The sequence below is a fragment of the Tenrec ecaudatus genome, chromosome 12 (assembly GCF_050624435.1).
Source record: "Tenrec ecaudatus isolate mTenEca1 chromosome 12, mTenEca1.hap1, whole genome shotgun sequence".
Lineage (NCBI taxonomy): Eukaryota > Metazoa > Chordata > Mammalia > Afrosoricida > Tenrecidae > Tenrec > Tenrec ecaudatus.
Window position 1 is genome coordinate 126706627 of NC_134541.1, and position 24936 is coordinate 126731562.

At 49.1% G+C, this 24936-nt stretch overlaps 1 protein-coding gene and 1 long non-coding RNA gene across 3 annotated transcripts in view; one reads left to right on the forward strand and one right to left on the reverse strand.

Moving 5' to 3' along the window:
* GTF2I (general transcription factor IIi) overlaps positions 1–6429 on the reverse strand; it is a 109295-nt gene extending 102866 nt beyond the window's left edge. Inside the window, exon 1 of the mRNA XM_075564836.1 lies at positions 6057–6429. The gene's annotated coding sequence lies outside the window, so the exon portion shown is untranslated. The remainder of the gene's footprint in view (positions 1–6056) is intronic.
* Positions 6430–6480: 51 nt separating this feature from the next.
* LOC142462702 (uncharacterized) overlaps positions 6481–24936 on the forward strand; it is a 45205-nt gene continuing 26749 nt past the window's right edge. The window contains exons 1-3 of one of the 2 annotated variants that reach the window (XR_012787271.1): positions 6481–7974; positions 10448–10578; positions 12854–15898. This is a non-coding gene — a long non-coding RNA (uncharacterized LOC142462702). Of the gene's footprint in view, positions 7975–10447; positions 10579–12853; positions 15899–24936 lie in introns of those variants that run through there. The other variant, XR_012787272.1, reaches the window with a different exon arrangement.

Consider the following 24936-nt stretch of genomic DNA (forward strand, 5'->3'; position numbering starts at 1 on the left):
TCCGTGTCTCCACTCAACTGCCCTCACTCTCGGGTAGTTAGTAACAGCGGCCCAGCTGAACCCCAATAGATGCATACGCTTGAAAAAAAACGTTGCTACCAATAATCTTTGGTGAATTTGCTTTCAATAAAATTCTTGGCCAAGGTCTTTTTAGTAAACTGCCTCAAACACAGTTCCCGAAAGTAAAATGCTATTCTCACCAAGGACTGTTCTTTGAGCCTCTCTTTCAGATCTCTCCATCATCACCCCCCCCCCACACACACACACACACACACACACGCAATCACCTAACTAGCATTTTTTCAAGACAGTTGCCATGAGTCAGAATGAGCTCAATGCCAACCTGTGTAAAAAGAATTTCGTGGTAATTATACCACAGCAGGTATGAAGATAATTACAATGTGGGGGTGGGGGAGAGAAAGAACTTTTTAAAAATTCATCCTATTGAAAGAGAAGAACAAAGAAGGAGGACTCGAATTCATGATGTTAAATCACACAAAACAGCTATGGTGCTCAAAGGAGCCTGGCATTGGTTCACGCAGAGCAATGGGGTAGAATTGAGAACGAGAAATAAACCCACACAGCTGTAGTCAGGGGATTTGTCACAAAGTCGCTGAGTCCACTCTGGGGACAAAGACTGGGAAACGGAATGGATTCCCACATGCAGAACAAAATGAAGCCAGATCCATGCCTCACACCATACACACCCAACAAATTCAAAATGTAGACTAAAGCCATACGATTCTAAGAACAACGAGGACCTAGCCTCAACAACAGACCAACAAATATAACAAACTCAGCAAAACACAAAGTGAGGGCAACCTCACGAAAATTAACATTTGTTCATCAAAAGACTTAACTCGAAAAGACAAATGACCAACATCATGAATTTCTTCGGAAGCCATACAAGGTAGGGGGGGGGGCTTCAAAAAGCTGGTGGAAAGCAGAATTAAAATAAAACGGGGGGGGGGGGGGGAATGGATAATGGAATTCTGTCACAAACTTTTCGAAGACCACCTCACACCTCTGACAAGAATGTATTACATATAACAGACAGCTTAAGAAGAAAAAGACCATTAATCCAATCATCAAAGTGTCTCTTCACGCCCTTTGCCAAGGAGGATATTCAAATGGCCACCAAACACCGGGAAGACGTGCAGTGGCAGGAGCCATCTAGCTCACTGTCATGGAGTTGATGCTGGCTCATAGGGACCCCACAGGGCAAGGTACAGCTGCCCCTGTGAGGTGCCGAGCCTGCAAGCCGGGTCTCTCTCCCACGGGGGACCTGGAGGCTTCGAACTGCACACCCTGCAGATCCTCGCCCAATGCCCACTAGACCACCAGGGCTCCCGCCACGAGCTGTCCAGGAAGCAAATCTAAACCTCTGCGAGATTCCATTTCACTCCCACGGGCATGGCTAGGAGAAAAACCGTTTCCCAAACAAAAAGCAGCCACATCAAAAATGCCAATTGTGGACATCGCTGTCAGGAGACTACCGACCGGTGGGACACTGAATTGGCAAACGTGTGGTGCACACAAGGGGACTCCAAAAATCTAGTGAGGGAAAGAAAAGTCTTTTAATTTCATTTTCACACAAACTTTTTGAAGTTCCCTCAAACATTTTCAATGACCATCCCCCCCCACCCCTTCTTTTTAAGTAGCTGTTGAGCTACTTAAGTAGCACCAAACACCTCATGGGATTGTGTTCCTTGGTTTGGAGGCTTAAGGTCATAGTGTCAGGAGACATTCCAGTTAAGTGGCCTAATAAAGTGCTTGTGTTCTAGTTCCTTGTGCCTGGGGTCTGAAAAGCTTGCTAGTGGCCATCCTGGGCACAATTGGTCTCTATCTGCTGAGCGCCAGAGCCGGAGGAGGGTCTGGAATCTGAGGAGGAACTGGAAAGGGAGGCTCACTGCCTCCATACATCATGGCTGCCTCTGCCGGGAGGCGAGAAGCCCTGGATGGTGACTGGCAATCTCTGATCAAAAGGAGGAAAATGCACAGGAGTATTTTAAACTCTCGGGACCCTAGACTTTCTGGACTCACTGAGGCCAGGCGAACCTCTCCAACTATTGCCCTGACAGAATCTTTAAACCTTCAACCAAAAATGGCCCCTATCATCCTAAAACTGAACAGAACAGTCTCCTGCACAGAGTAAAAACTCAAAAAAGCTCTGCCTTGAGCATTGGTCTGATGGGGCTCAAGTTGCCAACAGTAAGTTGATGTTGATAAACCTCGCTGTCCTCAAGTCAATGCGGACTGTTGGTGACGCCCTGTGGGCTTCTGAGACTGTAACTGTTTTAGAAAAGAGAAAGCCTCATCTTTCTCCCGAGGAGCCGCTGCTGGTTTAGAACTGCCGAGCATTCGGACAACAGCCCAAAGCACTACCTCTAAGCCACCAGGTCCCTGATGCTGATAGAGGAGGAACAGATCAGAAAAGGTGGGTGGGGAGATGGTTTGCACAGCGTGCAGCACGTCCTCAGTGTCACTAGATGGTGTCTTGTATGAGCTGCTGCACCAGGGCACGTTTTGCAGTGTACTTTGCTCGACGACAAGGACAAAATCAATACACAAACTAAGAAACAATGCCTAAAATTCCAATAATGAGAGAAACATCCGGCAGGGAAGAATGAACGGGAGGGGATGGTGAGCAGCTGGTCTCCAATGAGAAAGAAAAAGGCCTTTTAAGTGTGGTTTGTCTTTTTTTCCCCTCAGTGTTCTGTCGACAGCTTTTGGATTTACCTGGAGTAGAGACCCTGATGTTTTACAGGTGCTGCTTCAGACCACATGGTCCATTTATGGATCATCAAAAATAAGAGAGCATAATTATAAGCTGACGCCCTCTTCCCACCGATCCTGTGATTAGCTCCCTCCATTACAGTGTAGGAAGAAGAAAAACAAAAACTAAACCATCTGTCAACATGAAGAAGAACCCCAGAGGCCTGGCCTTTTAATGACAAAGCCACCGTGGCCATGATCACGTTCCTAAAAGCCAAGATGATGTCGTCCTTCTGCGCCCACTTAGGGCCCCCTTAAAAAAAATAAACCAACTACGGATTTGGTAGCCTTGTCATTTTATAGTCATGGCTAACATTTTAAAAACACATAGGCTGTAACTCTCCACCAGCCTGCCGAGCAAGCTACATACAGTAAGAAGCCCCGAGTTATTTTGGGAAAATTGGGAACTTTCAACTCTGGTTTGAAAGCAATGAAAGGCAAAACAATCTAGACCAAATCTCCCTCAAAGCCAAAAGCATTACCATAGAGTCAGTTCTGACTCACAGTCTGAAGCTACAGGGCAGAGAGGGCCAGAGCACAGGGTTTCCATGGCTGTAATCTTCACGGAAACAGACTGACACATTATTCTCCACCGCCACCACCGCCGCCGCCACCCCCCACCCAGCGGCTAGTGTGTGCAAACCACAGGCCTGTGAGTGAGCAGAGCGCTTAACCACTGCACCACCAGGGGGCCTCTGAAATGCCCCTTGCTTCTAACTAAACGCTGCACCCAGGGGTAAACTTCTCAGAGTGCTGAGGCGCCACAGGGAACCCTGATAAAAATGCAAATTGTCCAGATTCAAGATCTCTGCGGTGGGAACAGCCCCAGCACCTGTGTTTGAACAAGCCCTCTGCTTGATGCCAGGGCAAATCTGCCTGGGCTCAAACTCTTTGAAGGGTCCAGGTTGACTTGCTGGGTAAGCCCAAACTGCCAAAACCCAATGCCACAGTGTGGATCTGACTCATTTGCAAGAATAAAGGACCCAGCTTCTCTGGGCTTCCTCTGCCTCCCAGCCAATGGGAATCGATGGGAGCCTCACCTCGCTTTTGCTGAGCAGCTGGTGGTTTTGAACTATGGGATTAGCAGCCCAATACTTGGAAGACTGACTTTGGGATCTCTGCCACCAGGGCTCTTCGGGAATGCTCCCGGAAAGTTAAATTTGAAAACCTCTGGCTTATGAGTCAATCCACAATATATTTATTGCTTGAGTTCAGGATCTTAGAGAGTCAAGATTGGTGGTGGGGGGGGGGTTGGAGGAAGGAGGGGGGAAAGAAGAGCTAGTTCCCAGGGCTCACATATTAAGTAAATGTTTAGAAAATGACGGTGACAACATATGTACACATATGCTTGATACAATTGATGTATGGCTTGTTATAAAAGCTGTAAGAGTCCCCGATTAAAAAAAAAAAAAGTCAAGACTGACTAGCTGGCTAAGCTAGGGTGGCTCCTCCTTCATGACATGAGAGTTAGGGCTCTTCGATTTTGTGTCTCATGTTAAGAAAACACACTAAGGAGCTCCAGTTCGACCAATGCCAGCCCCACAGGAAACTGGCAAAGGTCCGCTCTCCTTCCTCAGTGACTTGCAAGGCATTCTGGTGGCCGCAAACGGGCAGGGCCGTGGAGAGAGGAAGACAAAGATGAAAAAGACCCAAGTCCCAGCTCCCCACCACCACCCCACCCCCAGCCCCAGTCCCCCCTCCCAGCCCCCCAGTGACTGAAGCCGACACGTGCACACCAGGCATCCAGCGGCGCACTTACTGGAGGCAAACCGAGAGGTTCGGAACGTTAAGGAACAAATTCCAGGCAGTCGAGATAAGAGATGGCTTTCAAAGGCAGGATACAAGTGAGCAAGAGGCCTTTCCAGGGCCTGCAGAAAGGGAGGAAAAAAGACTGCCCCCGCCTAGGGTGTGAGCCAGATCCCCCAAAGTTCAAGGGGTGCGTGCGTAAGCGGCTGAGCCCGGACAAAGAGCACACCAAGTGGGGCCTGAAATTAAAGCCGCACTGCTGTCCAGGCAGCCCGGCTGCCCGGCAGAACGGCCCCACTCGGTTTCCAAAGGCGCCTCCCTCCTCTCTCCCGGGGAGCGGCTGGCCAGGCTGCAGGCGCCGCCGAGCGCAGTGCGCCTTGACCCCTGCGCCCCCCGGGCGCCTCTGAACTAGTTGGCCATCTCAAATCCCAGATGTAAGCCTCGAACTTCCCAAGAGCCTCCTGCGGGCATTCCAGGTCCCATCTCCTTTGCCAACCCAACTTTCCCTTTTGTTTCCCTTAGGCCCAGGACCGACTCGGCGGCGCGGCTGCCAAGCTGCCCATTGTCTGCGGCCAAGTTGCCCAAGCGAGCCCGCAGTGGCCCGGAGCCTGCCTCCTTCGGCTCCGGCCGTGCCAGGAGCCCCACATCGCCAGCCCACTCGGCCGTGCCGACTTCGCGCAAAACCCGAACGGGGATCCTCCTCTCCCTCCTGGGCAAAAAGTGCATTCAAGAAAGTGGGGCGAGCAACGAAAACGGGGAGGGTCGTGTAAAAAGTCCAGCGCCTTTGACTTTCGGCGACTCCCCGGCCGTGGGGCGCGAGGCGGTTCGGCCCAGGCCCCGAGGCCGCGCTTTCCTTCCGGGCATTGTGTTTATTTCCCGAGCCCGCAGCGGGCCCAGCGGGCAGGGCGGGCCGGCGCGGTGCGGCGGGCGGGCCCCACCTGGGCGCGGGGAGGGCCGCCCACCCGGCCCCCGTTACCAGGCAGCGCCCGGCACCGCCCTCGCCCGCCGGCCGGCCAATCAGGCGCGTCTGCTGGCCCGGGCGCAGGAGCCCCAGATACACCAGCCCGAGCGCGACCCCAGCGGCGGGGCCCTGGCACCGAGCGCGCGCCCCCACCGGCCGGCCGGCCAATCAGCGGGGCCCTGGCCGGCGTCGCCCGCAGGCTCGCTCGCGCGCGGGCCTCACGCGTGAGGGGCCGCCCCCCCCGCCCCCCCGGCGCGCGCGCCCCTCCCCCCGCAGAGCGGGGCGCGCGCGTGCAACTGTCGTCCCCCGCGACCGCGGCGGTTCCCGCCCCACCCCCATCGCCCGCGACTCGCCGGCTGCCAACTCCGGCGGGGGCACCGGGTGGGGGTGGGGGGGCCCTGGGCTCCCCCCGCCGACCTCCCCCCTCCAAAGGCGCTCCCTGCACACAGCCGACTGTAGTTCGCAGACGTCGCCCCGTGCAGACCCTGGCGGGGCAAAGTCCTAAATAAAGGCCCCGTTCGCCATGGCGCCCGGGACGGGGGCGGGAGAGGGGGATTCGACGCCGGGGACTCACCCGAGTGCAGCCGCCTCCAGGCAGCGCCGGGGCCGGGGGTGCCGAGGGGGAGCGAAGGTGGGCCGCGCGCGAACTGCGGCCGCCGCCGGGCAGCCTCTGGCTGGGGCGAGCTGGTGAGCGGGCAGGAGGTGAGAGGGCGAGGGGCCCGAGCGCTTGGACCGAGCTCCTGTCACCGCCGCATGGCCGCCCTGGGAGGGCCTCGCTCAGCGCCTTGATCCGATCACAGGGGACAGAGGGAGAGGCCGGGGTAGCCGCGGCAGGCGGGCGGCCACGGCTAGAAAGCGCGTGCGGGGAAGCGGGGGGGCGATCGGTGGCCCCTTTTCTCTGCTCTCTGAGCTTCTCTCACCCTCCTCCTCTTTTTTTTTTTTTTCTCTTTTTTTCTTTTCTTTTTTTTTTTTTTTTTGTTCCTCGAAGGCTCGTTGCGCGTGCGCGCCCGCAGCGCTGTCCAGCGGGACTTGTAGTTGCTGGTTCTTCTCCCTGAACGCGGCGGCAGGGGCGGCGGACTACAACTCCCAGAAAGCTGCGCGCGGGCGAGCCTGGCGACGAGACGAGTGCAGCGCCCGGCCCTCTCCAGCAAGGACTGTCAATGGAGGCGCGGGTGGTGGGAGCAGAACATGGCTGCACCTGGGGCATGCTTGGCCGCCCGGGTGGGGGAGGGGAGCCGAAGTAAAGGGACGGGAATCTCGGCCGGAGGTGACCCCAGCCCCCTTCCTGCCGGCCCAGGCACCGTCGTGTCTCGGACTTACGCCGGCCCCCGAGATTCCCCGCAAATTCTGAGGCCGGAACCCGGCCCCGGCCGAGGGGCAGCGGCCGGCCCGTCGCCCTCCGCGTTCCGCCGAGGGACTTGCTCGACCCTGCACCACTCTGCAGGACACACAGCCCTCGCCCTAGCGCTCGCGGGGCTTGCTGCCAAAAGAGAGGCCCCAAAAGAGATGGGACGACTTGGAAGCGGTGCGGCGAGGGGACTCTGTGACTGCCTTCCCCTCCCTCGACTTTGGCCTTGCTCCGGCCCACGCACCTTTGAGAAGGAAGGGAGTGGGGGGACACAAGCCTCGGAGCAGAAAAACCTAACTTCTAGCCCCGGTTTTGGTCCGTCAACTGCCGAGCAATTTAAGGCAAACCCCTCCTCGCTCATTTATTTTTGGCTTGTCAACTCTCCATAGTTATTGAATTTCGAGCATGGTGAGACGTTGTTGTTGACCTAAGTTCAGCTGAAAGCGCCACGGTCCGGCGGATTTAGATCTTTAGGTAAAAGCGCGAGGAGGAGGGGTTTTGAGACTCTTCCCCCCCACCCCTCAAATCTCTACCTCCCCATCGCCCGAGATTCCAGCCCGGCCGCCCGGCCTCCCCTCCCCCCTCGGTCTGTGGCAACCACGACGCTTTTTCCAGCCTTTGTCGCTAGCCAGAAAACTTTCCGAGTAACCAGTCCCAAGGCCTTTTCCTTTGAATTTGGTTCCCAGAACGGAGTTCCCATCTTCTTTCTAATATAGGCCGCACCCTTGATGCCCCGGCTAAAATTTCCTGGTTGAATTTCCTCAAAAGTGGAAATTTGCAAGATCCCCCTCGAGGCAATCAGATTACAGACCTCAGGCTTGTGGATTTGACCTGGCCTGAATTCCTAGTTGCCTGCGCAAAGGCTTTGTCCGAGTGTACATCCCTTTGAGGATGGGTCAGTCAAATTCCATCATCCAAATTCCGAGGGCAGTTGACTGGTATTTAGGAACAAAACACTCGGGAGAAGTTTGTTTACACAACTCTGCGGGAACGCTGCAGCCCTTTAACTGCTGCCCGGGCCCTCAGTGTGTTTTCCCCAGAAATGGAGAGGTGTTCTGGGGAAGGCTGTGAAATCGAGGCCTCTGGAGGGCCTGCCCACCGGAGCTGTGGAGTCCTGTTTGGAAGTGTGTTAAAAAGTGAATGGGTAAGTTCTGAAGTTCGTTTAGTCAAGATAACTCTTAGCATTAAAAACTTGTTCGAAAGACCTAACTGGAACCACTGAGACTGGAAGGACCTCTGACTATATTGCTCAGGTATATTTTCTTCTGCTATGAGTCACAGCCAACTGGACAAAATCTAACATGCTTCAAACCTTGCAGCCAAATTATCCCCTAACGTCACTTGAAAAACAGATTTACCTGGGGGGAGGGGGGATCATCCTGAGTATACATTGCCCTTTAAATACATTACATCTCTACCTGTGTGCAGATAATAGATACACACATCTCTTTGAAAAGGACAAAGTAACTAAAACAAGTTACAATTCAGATGCGAAAGGCTCAGGATACAGTTGTTCAAGACAGTTTCTGCTGTGCCCACAAGCAGGCTACTCTGAACTCCTGGCCTGGCCTCTGCCGTTTGGACCATGTTACACAGCTCTTTTAGGGCTCAAATAAGTGTCCAAAGGGTATGCCACTCCACTGTAAGCCCTTGAAAATCACTTAACTCCAGCTCGGAGAATCAGCGAGCCCTGTTCTCCCAATTAAGTGCCTAGACTAGAGGCAGGCAGTCTGTTCCAACAGTCCTCAGCTTTACTTGCTCTGTGGCCCGGGAAGTCCACTGCTCCAGCTGCTCCCTCCAATGTCAGAGCTATCCCAGATCAGCGGTTCTCAACCTGTGTGACCCTTTCACAGCGGTCGCCAGAGACCATCGGAAAACACGTATTTCCAACGGTCTTAGGAACCAAGACACAGCTCCTCTATCCGACTCCAGGCAGGTCTGCCCACATGCAGATACGTCCGCATACAAGTACCCGGCATGAAGGCTGTTACCCATGCCACACCATGCTTCAAGCCAAAGTTTCATTTATTTGTCTTTAGAAATATGTATTTCAAAAAATATATCTCACAATATATAATTACATATTGTTTTTGTGATTCATCACTGTGCTTTAATTATGTCCAATTTGTAACAATGAAGATACATCCTGCCTATCAGATAGTTACATGACGATTCACAACAGCAAAATGACAGTAGCAACAGAAATAATTTTTATGGTTGGGGGTCACCACAACATAAGGAACTGTATTTAAGGGTCGAGGCATCAGGAAGATCGAGAACCACTGTCCTAGATCAAGGGGGCCCAGTGCGCAGGGATCTCAGGGTCCAAAGGGCGTGCTCCACTCCTGGCACTTCTCTCTGGCTGATAGTGATATTTCCCCTGTCCCCCACCCCATCCCTTGTACTTCTGAGATGATTCTCTTTATACCCAGTCAGGTGGACCTCACAACTGACCCTGTTCACAATCACTCGCCGAATAATGTAAAGCAGTCTGCATCTTCTATCTTCTTACCCAAACCCATCAGGAAAAGGAGGGTCATTTGGTGGGAGTAACAAGGGCTGCGTCTAAAAGTGCCATGCTAAATAATTCACAGCATTGCAAACAGATGGCACACTCGGGGAGCGGTCAGTCTGGTGGAGGGGAGAGAACTAGAAAAGGTAACCAGAATGCTGACACAGGAAGAGTATCATCAGTGTCGCTGAGCAACGGGTAGAAGTGGTTAAATGGGAGCATCTTTTGATGTGTGTGTGTGGTAACCAAAAAAAATGTTTTAAGAATCAATGCTGAGTGAAATAAATCAGTCACAAACAATCCTGTATGACCCTACTTAGCTCAAGCACCTAAAATAAGCAATTGGGAAGATACCAAAGATCATTTGTATCTCTCAGGGAAAGGGGAAAGGGACTCATTGTCTGGGGGATGCTAGTTTCTGTTAAGGGTGATGGATATATTTGGATAAAGATTGAATGGTTGACCAACACAATGTAACTGAATCCTACTATGGGGAATGTTGAAATGGTACTATTTGGTTACATATGTATTTACCACCATCTTTTAGTTATCATTTTGTTTTTTTATGACAAACATGAAAAAATCTTCCTTTTTTACAATCAATTGTCTAATGGTCCAGCGTGGCACTGTGTTGCCTCTTCATGAACAACTCTAACCTCGTTTGAGAGAAGCCTATTCCAAGCGTCTGTTTGAGCTGCCTCTGGACTGTCACTAGTCAGAGAGCTCTCCCTTTGGGGACAGTGGACTTCAGGGGGATGTGTGTGGTTTGAACAGCATGTAGAGGCTAAGCCTTGCTCTTCCGGCTGCCTGCCATCGATGGGTGTGTCCCACAGACTCATGTCTTAGATTCATCGGCACGCTTTTCCAGTCTTCCTAAAGTCTTGGCTCATCCCTGTGACAGCCATTGGCGCACCTGCTGCTGCCGTGCCGTGCCCACTTCCTCACGTTAGTGGCACGGACACCGCACGACTTCCAAGCCTGAGTTCCCACCCCTTGGAATGTCAACTCTGCCCAGCCAGGTGTTTTTTCCCAACATTAGAACAAAGTGATGTTTGGGGGAGTTGAGCAACAGAGGTAACTAAATAATTGTCTGATATGTGTTTAGGGATGATGGAAAATACAAGCCTTGTAACATGAATCAGCATCACGCCGACGGGCATGGACCACGGTGCAGATTTCGCTGCCCTCATTCAGGACGTTGGCACATGGAGCACAACCGCTGGCAAGACGTTCCAGGTTGTTTTTTCTTTCTTAAAATTTGCCTTGTGTGTATAGAACCCTGCAGATAAGTGTCCATGTGATGTGCTTCCTCCATGGACTGTGGGAGACAAAGCCAAGTTCCTTGGGCCTCGGCCAGCCCAGAGAAAGAGTTGACCTAAATCTGAGCTCCCCTACCAAGTCAAAAGCCTTGTTGATGTGGGGGTGTCTTCACCCAGCCTGTAACAGCGGTTCTCAGTCTGTGGGTCCCGACCCCTTGAAGAGTCAAACGACCCTTTCACAGGGGTTGCCCGATTTATAACAGTAGCAAAATGACAGTGATGAAGTAGCAACGAAAATAATTTTATAATTGAGGAGGTCACCACCACATGAGGAACTGTATTAAAGGGTCGTGGCAGTAGGAAGGTTGAGAACCACTGCTGTAGAAGAATTCCACTCTCCTAGTTGTTTGTTTTTTAATAAATCATTTTAGTGGGGGCTCGTAGAGCTCTTGTAACAATCCATACATCAATTTTATTGAGCACATTTGTACCTATGTTGCTATCATCATTTTCAAAACATTTTCTTTCTACTTGAGCCCTTGGTAGGAGCTTCTCTTTGTTTTTCTCTCCCTCCCACCAATGTGAACCCTTGATAAATTATACATTTTTATTACTCTTTTCATGTCTTACACCGTCCACTGTCTCCCTTCACACGTGTTTCTGTTGTTCGTCCCCCTGGGGGTGTAGGTAGGTTATATGTCGATCGATCATTGCAGTCGGTTCCCCCTTTCTCACCCCACCTATCCCCCTACCTTCATAGTGTCGCTGATCCCATTACTGTTCCTGAGGGACTTGTCTCTCTGGGGTTTTTATTCTTCATGTTACTAATCCACCTCCTCTGATATCCTGGCACCTGGGACAGGAACCTCTGCCTGCCCCTGCTGACAGATCTAAGCTTACACCTCATCGCCAAAGTCTCTGTGGGTCATATAGTGCTCTTTTTTAAAGCTCTTACTTTAGAATCCAAACATAATTCCATCTGTTTGTGGCTCTGTTGTATCTTTTAGATTGCCGGGCCATAGAATGGAAATGTCGAGACACTCTGGGACTCTCTCTCTCTCTCTCTCTCTCTCTCTCAGGACATAGCCCGCCTTTTGATGACGCTTAAACAGAGGCCTCTGTTTGGCACGCCCCGGGTCTTTGGCATCCCAAAGATGCACATCCCTGGTTTCCCGTGACATCAGAGAACGCAGCAAATGGGAAGTCAAATGCATATTGTTTGTAAGCTAAGCGGTGCACCTAAGAGCAGTGTCACCATCTCCTCCACCCCCCACATGCACAACAGCCCCTTTGGCACCGACTCGTCTGTTAGGGTTCACACAAACCAATCCAGAGGACTTGGAATGGGCCACAGAACCTCTTTGTTGTCCAAAAGTTGGGTACCTGCCCTCTAGCAGAGAACTCCTTTGTCATTCCAAAACTCATGGCTGCCGAGGTCACTCAGAGTCTTGGCATCCATCTACAGGGCAGCGCCCAATCCGCTCTCTAAGGCGTGATCTTCATGGAAACACACTGCTACTTCACTCTCCTGGGGAGCAGCTGGTAGTTTCGAACCGCCAACCCTTGGGTTAGCAGCCCAGCACCTTCACCACTGGCACCACCAGGCCTCCTCCTTTTGTCCTGCTAAGTCTCTTTTTTAGAAACGTGTAATTATGGAAATGCCTTTGGAACACAGCTTTTCTGTTAAGATCGTGTTTGTGTTTGGAATCCTGGCTGCATGACCCTTCACGGTGTGGACAGTTCTCAGAACTCTTCCGACGTGGGCTGGGGGGACGACAAAAACAAAGTCCATGCTATAATTTATTCATACTAATTAATAATGTAGATGTGATCTAAATAGAATTCCCAGCTCTTACTGAGCCTTTTGTGTGAGCATCTGCTCCACGCAGTAAACACCAGTTGCGATAAACAGTTTCTCTTTGTTGGATTAGCAGGAGTTCGATGCATGTTTGCTTCTGTTTGGCATTATCTTCCCATTACGCTAATGTTTGTGTGTCTTAAAAGAATTCTTAAAATGTAACATCTTTAGAATATGTTCTCTGTCTTCCTCGGAGGTTGAGGAGAATTAGACGCTGTATAACTAAACTGTCGACTAACGGTAAGATAAAGACTAGATGGTGTCTGGGGGCTTTGGAAAACAAAAGGCCCTATTAAAAAGAGTACATTGACTACCTACATACTAGAGGTGGGGGTTGGGGATGAGTTATCTTTGGAAACCATTTCCCTGAGAAGTGTCTGATTTCTAAAATCAGGAGAGAAAATGGCAACAACTCAAGAACAAAAAGACAAACAACCCCGTCAGAAAACAGACAAGGACACGAGCAGAACCTTCACCGAAGAGAACATGTGAGTGAGTAGCCAGCAGACACATGAACTGATGCTCACCATCATGTCTCACTGCCGCCCAACCGATCTAGACTCACTGTGAGCCTATAGGACAGAGTAGAACTGCCCCCGTAGATTTCGGAGGCTGAAGATCTTTACAGGAATGAAAAGACTTCTCTTTCTCTCATGGAGAAGCTGGTGGGCTTGAACTGTTGACTCTGTAGTTAACAACCCAACACATAACCCACTACACCACCAAGACTCCTTAGAGGTATGTGTCTATTCCAGTGTCATAGAGTTGATTCCAACTCAGAGCGACCCTGGGTAGCATTTCCAACTTGTATAAACAAATATGTGGGTATAGGTACATATAATCATCGAACACACAAACACAGAGACTCGTTAGACGTAACTAAACCCTTGCCAACATTGGTCTGTGTTTGAAAGCTTAGAACCAGAATGTAACAGGACAGCTCAGTCAATTGGCCCAACATAGCTCATGAAATCATGATCAGTATCTCAATGAAGTGAGTAGTGTCCTGTGTCTGGGGCCTTAAACGCTTTCAGGCAACCCTGAGACAAGAGTAAGAAGGTAATCAACACAGGCAGAGGACATGAAGGCCAACCAACCGACGCAGCATCGCTCACAATGACAATGGTCTACATCCTCCTTCAAGGAAGACTGACTGGTGTCTTAAACGCTTGCAACTCTGAGTCTTCCCTCACCCAGCACAAAGGAGGAGAAACTCAAAAGCTGCGTGGACATAGTTAGTCCAAAGGACTAATGAACCACATCAACCTCTGCCCACATGATGCCTGGGTACCACTACTGACCACTCTGAGAAGGATCACCTTGAAGGTCTTGGATAGAGTGGGCGAAAAATGTGCAACAAAACCTCAGATCATTAAGAAACAACAGCAACAGGCTTACTGGTCAGTCTGAGCCATGGAGCCCCTAAGACTCTAGGCCTTTGTCACCCGTAGACCTGGCAGACTCACTCTTACGGTTTGACTGTTTGCCAAATTGGAAAGGAGGTACCCAATTGGCTCTATAAACTTTTCTGCTCGAATCACAAAAAGTTTTTTTTTTTTAAGAAGATAACCAGAATCTCAAAGGAAAAGAAGACATCTACAGGAACTCTGACATCATCTACCCTGAGACCAGAACTAGATGGCGCCCAGCTACCACCATTGGCCATTCTCACCAGGATCACAGTCCTTGGTCCTCAACAGAATGGGAGAGAAGATGGAGCTGACCTCAAATTCTTCTTTAAGGGGGAAAAAAAAGTAGGCAGACTGGAACCTTGGAGAACAAAGGACTCTCTTAAGCCGTTGCTATGAGACACTTTTAAAACCTAGAACAGCACCTGTCCCCTGAGATTGCCTTTTAGCAAAACAGCAGAGCAGCCCAGGCGTCAGGGAGATTACCTGGGAGATCAATGCCCTCCCTGAGACCAGATGGTCAACAATACTTAAACGCAAAGGTGGGTGGGTGGTGTGCGGATAAGCGGGGGAACTGGCACCCTGGAAAAAGCCACAAAGGGAACACAAAGATAATATTGACCCTATGACCCCCTCATGTCCTCCGGCAGTTTGTGTGGGATTTGTCCGATGAGAACCTAACTTGCTGTGTCAAACAAGCCAAAAAAATCAACAAAATAGAGTCCAAAAGCTAAATCAGTAACATTTCCAAACAACGGCCAAAACGAACCACACAATTCCCATGTTTCTTTTTTTTTCAATCCATGTTTATTTTCTAACTATTATCTCTTGAAAATGCCTGTTAGTCTACCATTGGAGAAAGATATATGTTTATTGAGACGAACACTCATTACTGGACAGAGGTGAACTCGCTGTGGCTAACGGATACAACCGATGTAATCTGTAGAACTGCTGATCATATAAACAGTCCTGGTAGCATAGTGGTTACGAGTTGGGCTGCAGTCCCCAAAGCCGACAGCTCAAAGCCATCAGCCGCTCCTTGGGAAAAAGACAGGGCTTTCTAATCCCGTAAACAGTTAGTCTCGGAAAGTCAAAGGGGGCAGTTCTTCCCTGTCCTATAGGGTGGGTATGAGCCCACATCAACTCGGAGGCAGTGAATTAAGGTGAATCGTATAAGCAGCCCTTGAGAAGGACACCTGTGCACTTCTACACACCCTTTCAGAAGAGATGTGTCAAGAATACTGTAGAGCCTTTGAGTGAAAGCTAACCACATTCTTAGATTTGAAAAATTAAACAAGGCGATTTGTTTCCAAATAAACCTTTTATGGGAACAAACAGCCTCATCTTACTTCAGCAGAGTGGCTGTTGGCTTTGAACTACGAAATTGGCAGTTAGCAGTCCAGCGCTTACCTGAAAGTGCCCCCGGGGCGCCTTTTAAAATACAATGTAACTCGCTCACTACCACTGAATTAACTGTGACTTGTAGTGTGTCTATAAGACAGGATAGAATTGCCTAGTGGGCTTCTGAGACTGTAACTCTTTTTTTTTTTTTTTTTTTTTGAGACTGTAACTCTTTACTGGAGTAGAAAGCCTTATCTTTCTCCCACAGAGCAGCTGGTGGTTTTGAACTGCTGACCTTGCAGTTAACAGCCCAATACATAATCTCTACACCACCAAGGCTCCTTAAAAATATAACATATTACCTCTCAGGACCAATAATGAGAGTAGCGATACCAGGAGGGGAAGGGGAAGGTTGGGGCGTGGCGGGGAAGGGGGAACTGATCACAATGTTTGACTTATAACACCCCCCCTCAGGGGGATGGACAGCAGAAAAGTGGGTGAAGGGAGACAGCAGTCAATGTCAGACATGAAAAAAATTATAATTTAGAAGTTATCAAGGGATCATGAGGGAGGGAAATGAGCTGATACCAAGGGCTCAAGTAGAATGAAAATGTTTTGAAAATGATGATGGCAACATATGTACAAATATGCTTGACAAAATGGATGCATGGATGGATGGATTGTGATAAGAGCTATAAGAGTCCCCAATAAAATGATTTAAAAAATAAAAATATAACATTATTTATAAAGTCAATACAAGGAAAATCTGGTTACAGGCTGAGAAAAAAATTCACATATCTTCCTTTTCTCTTTTAGTTTGCAGTTTTGATTTATGTCTATTTCCTGAAAATGATCCAATTATTTAGTGCTGTTTCTGGCGAGGGAGCCCTGGTGGCATCATAGCTACACATTGGGCTGCGAACCCCGAGGCCAGTAGTTCAAAACCACCAGTCACTCTTTGGGACAAAAGAAGGCATTCTACTCCCCAAGCGAGTGATGGTGTTGGAAATCCACAGGGGTAGTTCTATTCTGTCCTCTAGGGTCACTCTGAGGAGGCATCGACTCGATGACAGTAAGTTTGCTTGTTTGTTTGGAAGGAGTTGGTTCGTTTGAATGATGATGTTGCCAAAGAATATTGAGGGTACCATGGACAACCAGGTTAGAAGAAGGAATAAATATCTCTAAAGAGGTACAGCCGGAACGGCCCTTAGAAGCGAAGATGGTGACAGTTCCTCCTTGATTTAGACACGAAGTTGGATAACCCACACAAGGCCCTTGTCCTTGAGTTGTTGTTGTTGTTGTTTTTGTTTATTGTGGTTGGGGTGAAATTTCACAGAGCAAATCTGTTTCCCACTGAACAATTTATACACATTCGGTTTCACAACATCACTTGCAATCTCCTCAATGTATCAGCACTCCTTCCAATCCCTCCCTGTCTTCCCCCATTTCCCTTTGACGCTGCCCTGGTGTCCTGCAGTGGATTGTTCAGCCTTGTGCATTCCTCACAGGTGGTATCTACTGTATATGCCTGCCAACTGTTGGGCTGAAAGGTGATCCCCAAGTGGGTTCGGTTCCAAGACGGAAGGATACCTAAGGGCTATATCGTCTCAGGGGGCGTGAACCAGTCTCTGTCAGACCAGTAAGGTTGGCGTTTTGCAAATGATTTTGAATTTTGTTCTACACTTCTCTCCCACTCTGCCCAGCCTCTCCTCTTGGGATCTTGATCCGAGTGGTCAACGGTGGTGACCAACCAGCGTGTAGTTCTTCTAGTCTCAGGCAGGTGGAGTTTGTGGTTCATGTAGTCCCTTAGTCCTTTGGACTAATTGCTTCCTCAGCTCTTGGATTTTCTTCACTCTTCCTTGGTCCAGGTAGGGAGAGAGCAATTCGCTGCCTCCCAAATGGCCTTTCACTGACTCGGTCCCTCCAGTTGCCTGGTTATGACTACAGCGGTCTCCCATCTCTTCTTGTTGTTGGGTCCCAACTCAGAGAGGCCCTACTGACAACAGAACAAAACACTCCCAGTCCTGAGCCATGCTCACCGTGCAATCTTTGAGCTCCTTGTTGAAGCCATTGTGCTGGCTCAACCCCCTGAGAGTCTCACTGCTTTCCACTAGCCCTCGACTTTACCAAGCATCATGTCCTCCTGCAGGGATGGGTCCCTCCTGAGAACGCATCTCACCATCTACCGTCCAAGGAGCTTTCTGGTTGTGGTCTGTCCAAATGCAAAGGAGCTTAGATTCTAAAGCACTAGGCTTCTACACGGGGAACCCAACTCTGCTTTGTGTCTTGACCTCAGTTCAGGTGACACTGACGTTATGAAGGTTAGTTCCCCAATGCTTGCTCACTGGCCTTCACATCAACAAGGTGGCTCTGCTTAGACAAGCCCCGGGAAAGTCACTTTGCCCTCAGCAGGAATGTGGTTGAAAGGAGACGAAGTACGATGCAGAAAGATACAGCGAAGAACTGCGAGAACACTGACGTGGGCATGTCCTTAAGGATTTGCTGAACATAGCCAATCAGATAAAAATAAATAAAAGGCCAAGCTCACTGTCATCCCGTCGACTCTGAATTATAGTGGTCCTGTAGGACAGGGTCGAACTGCCGCCGGTGGGTTTCCGACACGGCAACTCTACGTGGGTAGAAAGCTTCATCTTTCTCCCAGAGTGCTGGTGGTTGCCAACTTGGTGCTTTCTCTGGAACATATAACCACTACACTGCCACGGTTCCGAATCTGACCACACTGTCCAATTTAACTCAGAGGTTGGCATCCTGGCGACTATGACCTAAGGTTGCATGATGATGAGTCAAATCTTGACCGCTAGATAGTCTGGTCCTCAGAACCCCGGCATGCATCCAGGATTCTCTAACCCTACCATTATGCACATATTCCAGTCACAGCCGTCCCCGCCTCCCTTTCTGTGGTTCCAAGGATTGGCCTGTTACCAGTCAGGCTCGCGTAATGATTTCTTTTCTTCCCTGTTGTGCATCGTGAAAACCATGAGTGTGAGTCAGCGGATTCCATCGGCCTCTGTCATGGCACATGCTGACAGCTTCCCTCATCCGGATAATTGTCTTTGTTTTGTCTCCGTCCTGTTTAAGACTTAATAAAAGGGTCTCCGGAGAACATTTTAAAATCTGGAGTCTTTTCCCCTAGCACACGACACGGATTGATTTGTTTCTTCTGGCAGTCTGTGGTAGGTTTAATACTCTTTGCCAGCCCCAAAATTCAACGGCATCAATTCTTCCTCAGCCATCCTTATCCATGCCCAGCTTCCCAAACACATAGGAGACCGTGTGCTCTCGCCCATGCACGGGGACAGCGCCAGCCCAGACAAGCGTGTCTGTAGGCAAACAAAGCATACGTGTATTGGTGAGTGTACTCCCATATGCCATCCCTGCCGGTTTACATATCTGCCTGCCTGGCCCTCATCAAGTATTGTTACTACTGCTACCACTACTGCTCTGACTGCTGTTGTTACTTTGGGATTGTGTCTGTAATCATGGGAACCATGCGCTCCTTTCAGTCCGTGTAACTCCCCAGGTTTCCTTTTACGTTGGTTATGTGTGTTGATCTTCCCCTTTTCCTACAACCCCCTTTCTTTTTGTAGCCAAGCTAATACATGTTGAGATCTTTTTTTGATGCTAAAACCTTGAGAAAATTGTTTCCCAAAGTCACCTTGAAGCCAAACAGGAGCCTAGTCAAGCAGCATCCTAGAGACCATTCTGCCTTAGGCAGTGGGAGTTTATGAAATATTATCTATGTAAGGTCAGTTTAGGGAAACATTCCAGGGTGGGGGTGGAAGCTGTGTTTGGGGGTGTAAATTGTTGTTGTGTAAACAGTGATTCCTGGGCTTTTTCCATAACACTGTCTCTCCAGGGCCCTGGTGGTGCTGTGGGGTAAACGAGGGGCTGCTGGCCCTGAGGTTGGATGTTCCAATCCTCCAGCCATTCAAATGAGAGCTGGATGAGACTGTCTGCACCTGCAATTATCCACAACCCAGGGAACCCTGTGGGGGCAGTCTTGCTGTGTCCCATTGGGTCACTATGGATTGAAATCGACTCAGTAGCAGTGGGTTTGGTTTTTGGAGAATCTCTTACTGACCCAACACTTTGAAGGTCCAGTTAAATATTACTCTGATTATGAATCATACATTAAATAAACTTCCATCAATTTCTATCATTGCCTTAATATGAATGTTATTTTACAATAGCAAGCCTTTCAGTCACCTTCAAAATCTTGGGAGCATACTCCTGGTGGCATATTGGGTTATGTATTAAGCTGCTAACCACACGGTCAGTGGTTCAAACCCAGCAGCAGATCTTCAGGGCAGAGCTGAAGCGGTCTGCTCCTGTGAAGGTTTACAGCCTGGGTAACCCTAGGGAATAGGTTTCTTCCTGGGTGCAATTGGCCTTTGACAATCTGAAATTCGAACCCCACCTGGTACCCTAATTAAAATAAAAATTTTAAAAAACTAAATTGGCCAAGGATGCACTCAGGAAGAAAGCCCAGATTCTACGCTAACTTCTTCTATGTCCAAAGCCTGAACTGCTCATTGTGGCTGTGAACAGTTCATAACAACTCATAGCAACCCTGGAGCTTCCTTGGTGGTGTAATGGGTACCAGTCAGGTGGCTAGCCACAGGTCAGCCATTCAAATCCACCAGCTGTCCCACTGAAGAAAAAGGAGGCTTTCTAATCCCGTAAAGAGTTACAGTCTTGGAAACCTACCGGGGCAGTTCTACCCTGTCCTGTAGGGTCTCTATGAGTTGAACTTGACTTGATGGCAATGAGGAGAGGTGTCATTGCAGCTCCATGTAAGACAGGAGAACAGCCAGCATCAGAGGTCTTCTGGGGCGCTATATAGCTATATCTATATGTAATTGTGAATTAGGTAGGGGAGGCTGTAACTCTTTATAGAAGCAGATTGCCTCGTCTTTCACCTACAGACTAGTGGTGGACTGGAACTCCTGACCTTTTGGGTAACAAGTCTAATGCATAACCTACAGCACCAGGGACTATGAGTAGGATGACAGTGGATTGAGTTTGGGCTTTTTATTTGTACCAATTGCCATCTCTTATTGGTAGATATGATAATGATAGAAAACTAGGTAAACACTCTAAGGCAGTGGTTCCCCACCTTCCTCATGCTGTGTGACCCTCTCATACAGCTCTTCATGTGGTGGTGACCCCCCACCATAAAATTATTTTCGTTACTACTTCATCACTGTCATTTTGCTACTGTGATGAATCGGGTGATCCCTGTGAAAGGGTCATTCGACCCCCAAAGGGGTCACGACCCACACGTTGAGAATCACTGCTGTAGGGAAATGCCATCGGGCAGTCTGAGAAGGTTGGAGATGAAGCAGGAAGAGTTTGGCATTTACAATGAAAGTTAAAAGAGGAAATGATTTTTTTGTGTGGTCAATAAAATTGCAAGAAAACGGGAGAGACTCAAGCATGAACGCTTTAAAGATATCCTTCCAAAATTTACGTTGACACTTATAACCAAGCGTACTGCCATTGAGTCCATTCTGACTCATAGCGCCCCCAGAGGACAAAGTAGAACTGCCATTTGGGTTTCCAATGCTGCACATCTGTGTGGGAGCAGAGAGCCTCCTTTTTCTCACTTGGTACTGCTGGTGGAGTCAAGCTGCTGACCTTGGAGTGAGCAGCCCAACTTGTACCTTACTACACCCCGGGGCTCCTCCATGGGCACATATACACTCTTTAAACAAACAGTCTCACCGCCATCTTGTTGAGCCCTGGTGGTGCTGTGGGCTGAGCATTGAAGTGCTGTGCGAGGTTGGCAGTTCAAACCCACCAGCCAGTCTGAGGGAGGAAGATGAGGAGAAAGATGAGAAAGATTTATAGTCTCTGAAAACTTTGGGAGCAAGTCATTCTACGCTGCCCTCTAGGGTCCCTATGAAAACCCAATCCAAACTCATTGCCTTCTAAGCAATTCACAGCGACTCTGTAGGTCAAGCCAGAACTGCTCCAGTGGGGTTCCAGAGACTTAACTTGTTGCAGGAATAGAAAAACTCATCTTTCTTCCAACTACCGGCTGGTGGTTTCAAACTGCTGACCATATGGATAAGCAGTACAACTCGTAATGCCACCAGGGCCCCCTGGATTGTTAAGAAACAACCTTTAAAAATATAAAAAATCTTTATGAGCTCAGACTATGCATATTCTTCTAAGAATTGTTCTGATGATGAGCATAGAGGTTGCTTTCTGCATTTTCCTCCGGAGCTCTGGTGGCCTAGTGGGTTATGAGTTGGGCTGGTAACCACAAGGTTGGCAGTTCAAAACCAAGGCAGAGAAACACAAACTCCTTTATACTCCTGTGAAGAGCACCAGTTGAGGAAATCCACAGGGACAGTTATTCTAGACTTTGAGTTTACTGTGACTTGATGACAGTAAGCTTGTGTTTTTGGAGTTTTGTACTTTTGCTACATTTCCTTGGCATGCTTTGAAAAAATGAGGGGGCTGATGCCAAGGGCTCAAGTAGGAAGCAAATGTTTTGAGAATAACAATGGCAACAGATGTACAAATGTGCTTGTCACAATGGATGGATGGATGGATTGGGAGCTGCACGAGCCCCCAATAAAATGATTTTTGTTTAAAAAGCATATATCTATCTTTAAGGTAAATTCTTAGAAAAAATATTGTTCCAAAGTATAACAATAAATTTTGATACCATCGCCAATGGATAGTCCACAAAGCTTTCCCAATTTACGTACCATTAACAAGGCCTGGAAATGCCCATTTCCAGGATGATAGCATTTGATCCTGGCTCTGATGTGCCCAATAATTAGGAGTGAGGGTGAACCACTGGTCCTCACATGTTTATCAGCCTTTGGAATTTCTGTTGCTCCCGACCATCTTCCAGATGTGGCTGGCATTCTCGGCATGAGGGTTCCTGCCTCTGATTTCCCTAGATCTCTTGTGGGGGATGGCTTACAAACAAGGTGATTTGCCTTTTGTTAGTTATGTTACGAAGGAGCCCTTGCCTTGTCTCTTGACTCTTTGTGGCAGAAGTGGTTCTACACAGCTTCATTGTCAGTCTAGTGAAATGCGGTCATCTTTCTGGTTTGGGCGCCGTACAAGCCAACGGTCAGCAGTCTGCCACCAAGATTATCTAGACATGTGTATATCTGTGTATTTCATGTAGAGGCACATGCATTGACCTACATAGACAACGACATGTACACACACATCTGGATGGATGCAGGTACACCTGTGCTCCTGCGTTCTCTGGCTTGTTCACAGTTGTTTCTCAGCCTTTCTGAGCCCCTTCCTGGTCCCAGCAGGCAGCGCTCCCACCCATGGCGTGGAGGGTGGGGGTGGGGGGCGCCCCCTTCCAGGCGGCAGGCTTCAGAGCAGAGCCCCAGGACTGTGGGCCTGGCAGGAGGAGGTGCTGCGGGCGCCTGCAGAGCCTGTAGCCGCGTCACTTCCCCCTGCAGCCAGGGACCATCCTTTCTCCCCAGAGGCAGGCGGAAGTCTGCCTCCTCTTCCTCCTCCTCCTCCTCCCAGGCTCTGGGATCAGCTACACCCGGAAGCTGGAGCTGGGCCCTTGCCCTAGGAAGCGGGTGCTGAACTGTAGCCGTGTTTTCAGGAAAGGCCCTGGAAAGAGGCTTCCACACAATTTGCAGAGAGACCAATAAACAGCTGGAAGCAAAAACCGTGTTGGGCCCCTCCTTCTCTGTCAATCCTTTTTCTCACGAGAATTGGTGGCGAGGTAGTCTGATTTCAGGACTCTTGGTGGTGCCCCCTTTAAAACACTTGCCTGCTGACCCAAAGGTCTGGGGTGAGCTACTGGGGCAAGATGTGGCAGTTGGTTTCATAAAACTCCACACCACAGAGACCCTCTGGGGCATGTTTTAGCCGCATGTGGCACAGAAGCCACATCAGCGACATTTATCTCTGGGCCCAGACAGAGTGATTTGTCTCAAGGCAATGGCTCATGTGGTTGCAAGAGCCTGGCATCTCCCAAGTCTGTGGGTCAGACATCAGAGAGATGCGTGTCCTGACCGGTTGCTGTACCAAAGCAGACAGCAGGCTGCTGATTGCAGAGGAAACTGAATCCAAAGTTGTTCTGCAGATAAGATGGCAAGCTTTTGACTCACAGACCGAAGGGGCAAATGGCTTTTAGGACTGGCAGGTAAAACATCCCACCACTGGATCAAGTCCAAAGAATCAAAAGTCAGATGGTCATGAGCCAGACACAGGAACTGGATCCAGAAAAAGACAACAGTAGAGCTTTGCCAGAACATCTCTGTGTATCAGAAGCAGGCCATATCCCCGCGGCAATTCCCTTTCAATTGATTGGCTGCTCAGAGCGGCTGTTGTCATGGGAGTGATTGCATCATGTCAGCTCTCATCCTGAGGGATGACTGCATCATAACTGCCAATCCACCATGGAGCGTGGCTGAGCCAAGTTGATGATACACGACCTTAAGCAGGACAGGGCAGTTCTACTCTGACCGATGGGGTTGTGTATGGGTTGGAATTGACTCCACAGCGGTAGGTTTGGTTTGGGGATTTTTTTTCTGTTCTTTGCAGTCTAGTCTCTGTGAAGTTAAGCTGAAGGGTTTCTGCAGGCCCTTCCTTAGAAAATGGGGAGCCGAGCAAGTCCTTCCTTGTCTCTTCTTAGTCTGGAAGCTCCCTGAAACCTGTTCGCTTTGGGCGGCCCGGCTAGTATTTGAAATACTAGTGACATAACTTCCAACAAAAGAGACAAGTAGTGAGCAAATAATCAGAGAAGCTGGCTCATAGGAAAAAGAATGTGGCATCAGATGGGAGGAAAGTACAGTAACCGCTGCGATATGCGTGATGAAGATCAAAGACTGCAGCCGTTGGTGTGGATGACAACTCAATGTAAGGAGGACCAATCCTCACACCTGGACCAATAGCTCATGTCATGATAAATGGAGAAAAGGCTGAAGTCGCCCAGGCCTGTCTTGTTTGGACCCAGTATCAGTGCGAAGGGAAAAAGCAGCCCAGAGATCCAGCCATGCATTGGATGAGGTGGATCTGCTGCACAAGGGCCTCTTCAGAGTGTTGAAAAGCAACAATGTTACTCTGAGTTACTTTGACTGACCCAAACCAGGGTCTTTTCTTTTTCTTAAAATTGTTAATCATTTTATTGGAGCTCATACAGCTCTTTTATTTTAAATCACTTTATTGGGGGCTCGTACAACTCTTATCACAATCCATCCATTGTGTCAAACACATTTGTGCATTTATTGCCCTCATCATTCTCAAAACATTTGCTTTCTGCTTGAGCCCTTGGGATTAGCTTCTCATTTCCCCCTCCCTCCCTGCTCACCCCTCCCTCATGAACCCTTGATAATTTATAAATTATTATTATTTTGTCATATCTTACACTGTCCGGCCTCTCCCATCACCCACTTTCCTGTTGTCCATCCCCCAGGGAGGAGGTTATATGTAGATCCCTGTAATCAGTTCCCCCTTTCCACCCCAGCTTCCCTTCATCCTCCCGCACTGGTCCTGAAGGGATCATCTTTCTTGTATTCCCTGTGTTTCCAGTTCCTATCTGTTCCAGTGTACATCCTCTGGTCTAGCCAGATTTGTAAGGTAGAATTGGGATCAAGCCATGATATTTTTAATAGCCTCATACGCATGTGAAAGTGGGACATTGAATAAAGAAAACTGAAGAAGAATTGATGCATTTTAATTAAGGTACTAGAGAAGAACACCGAACGTA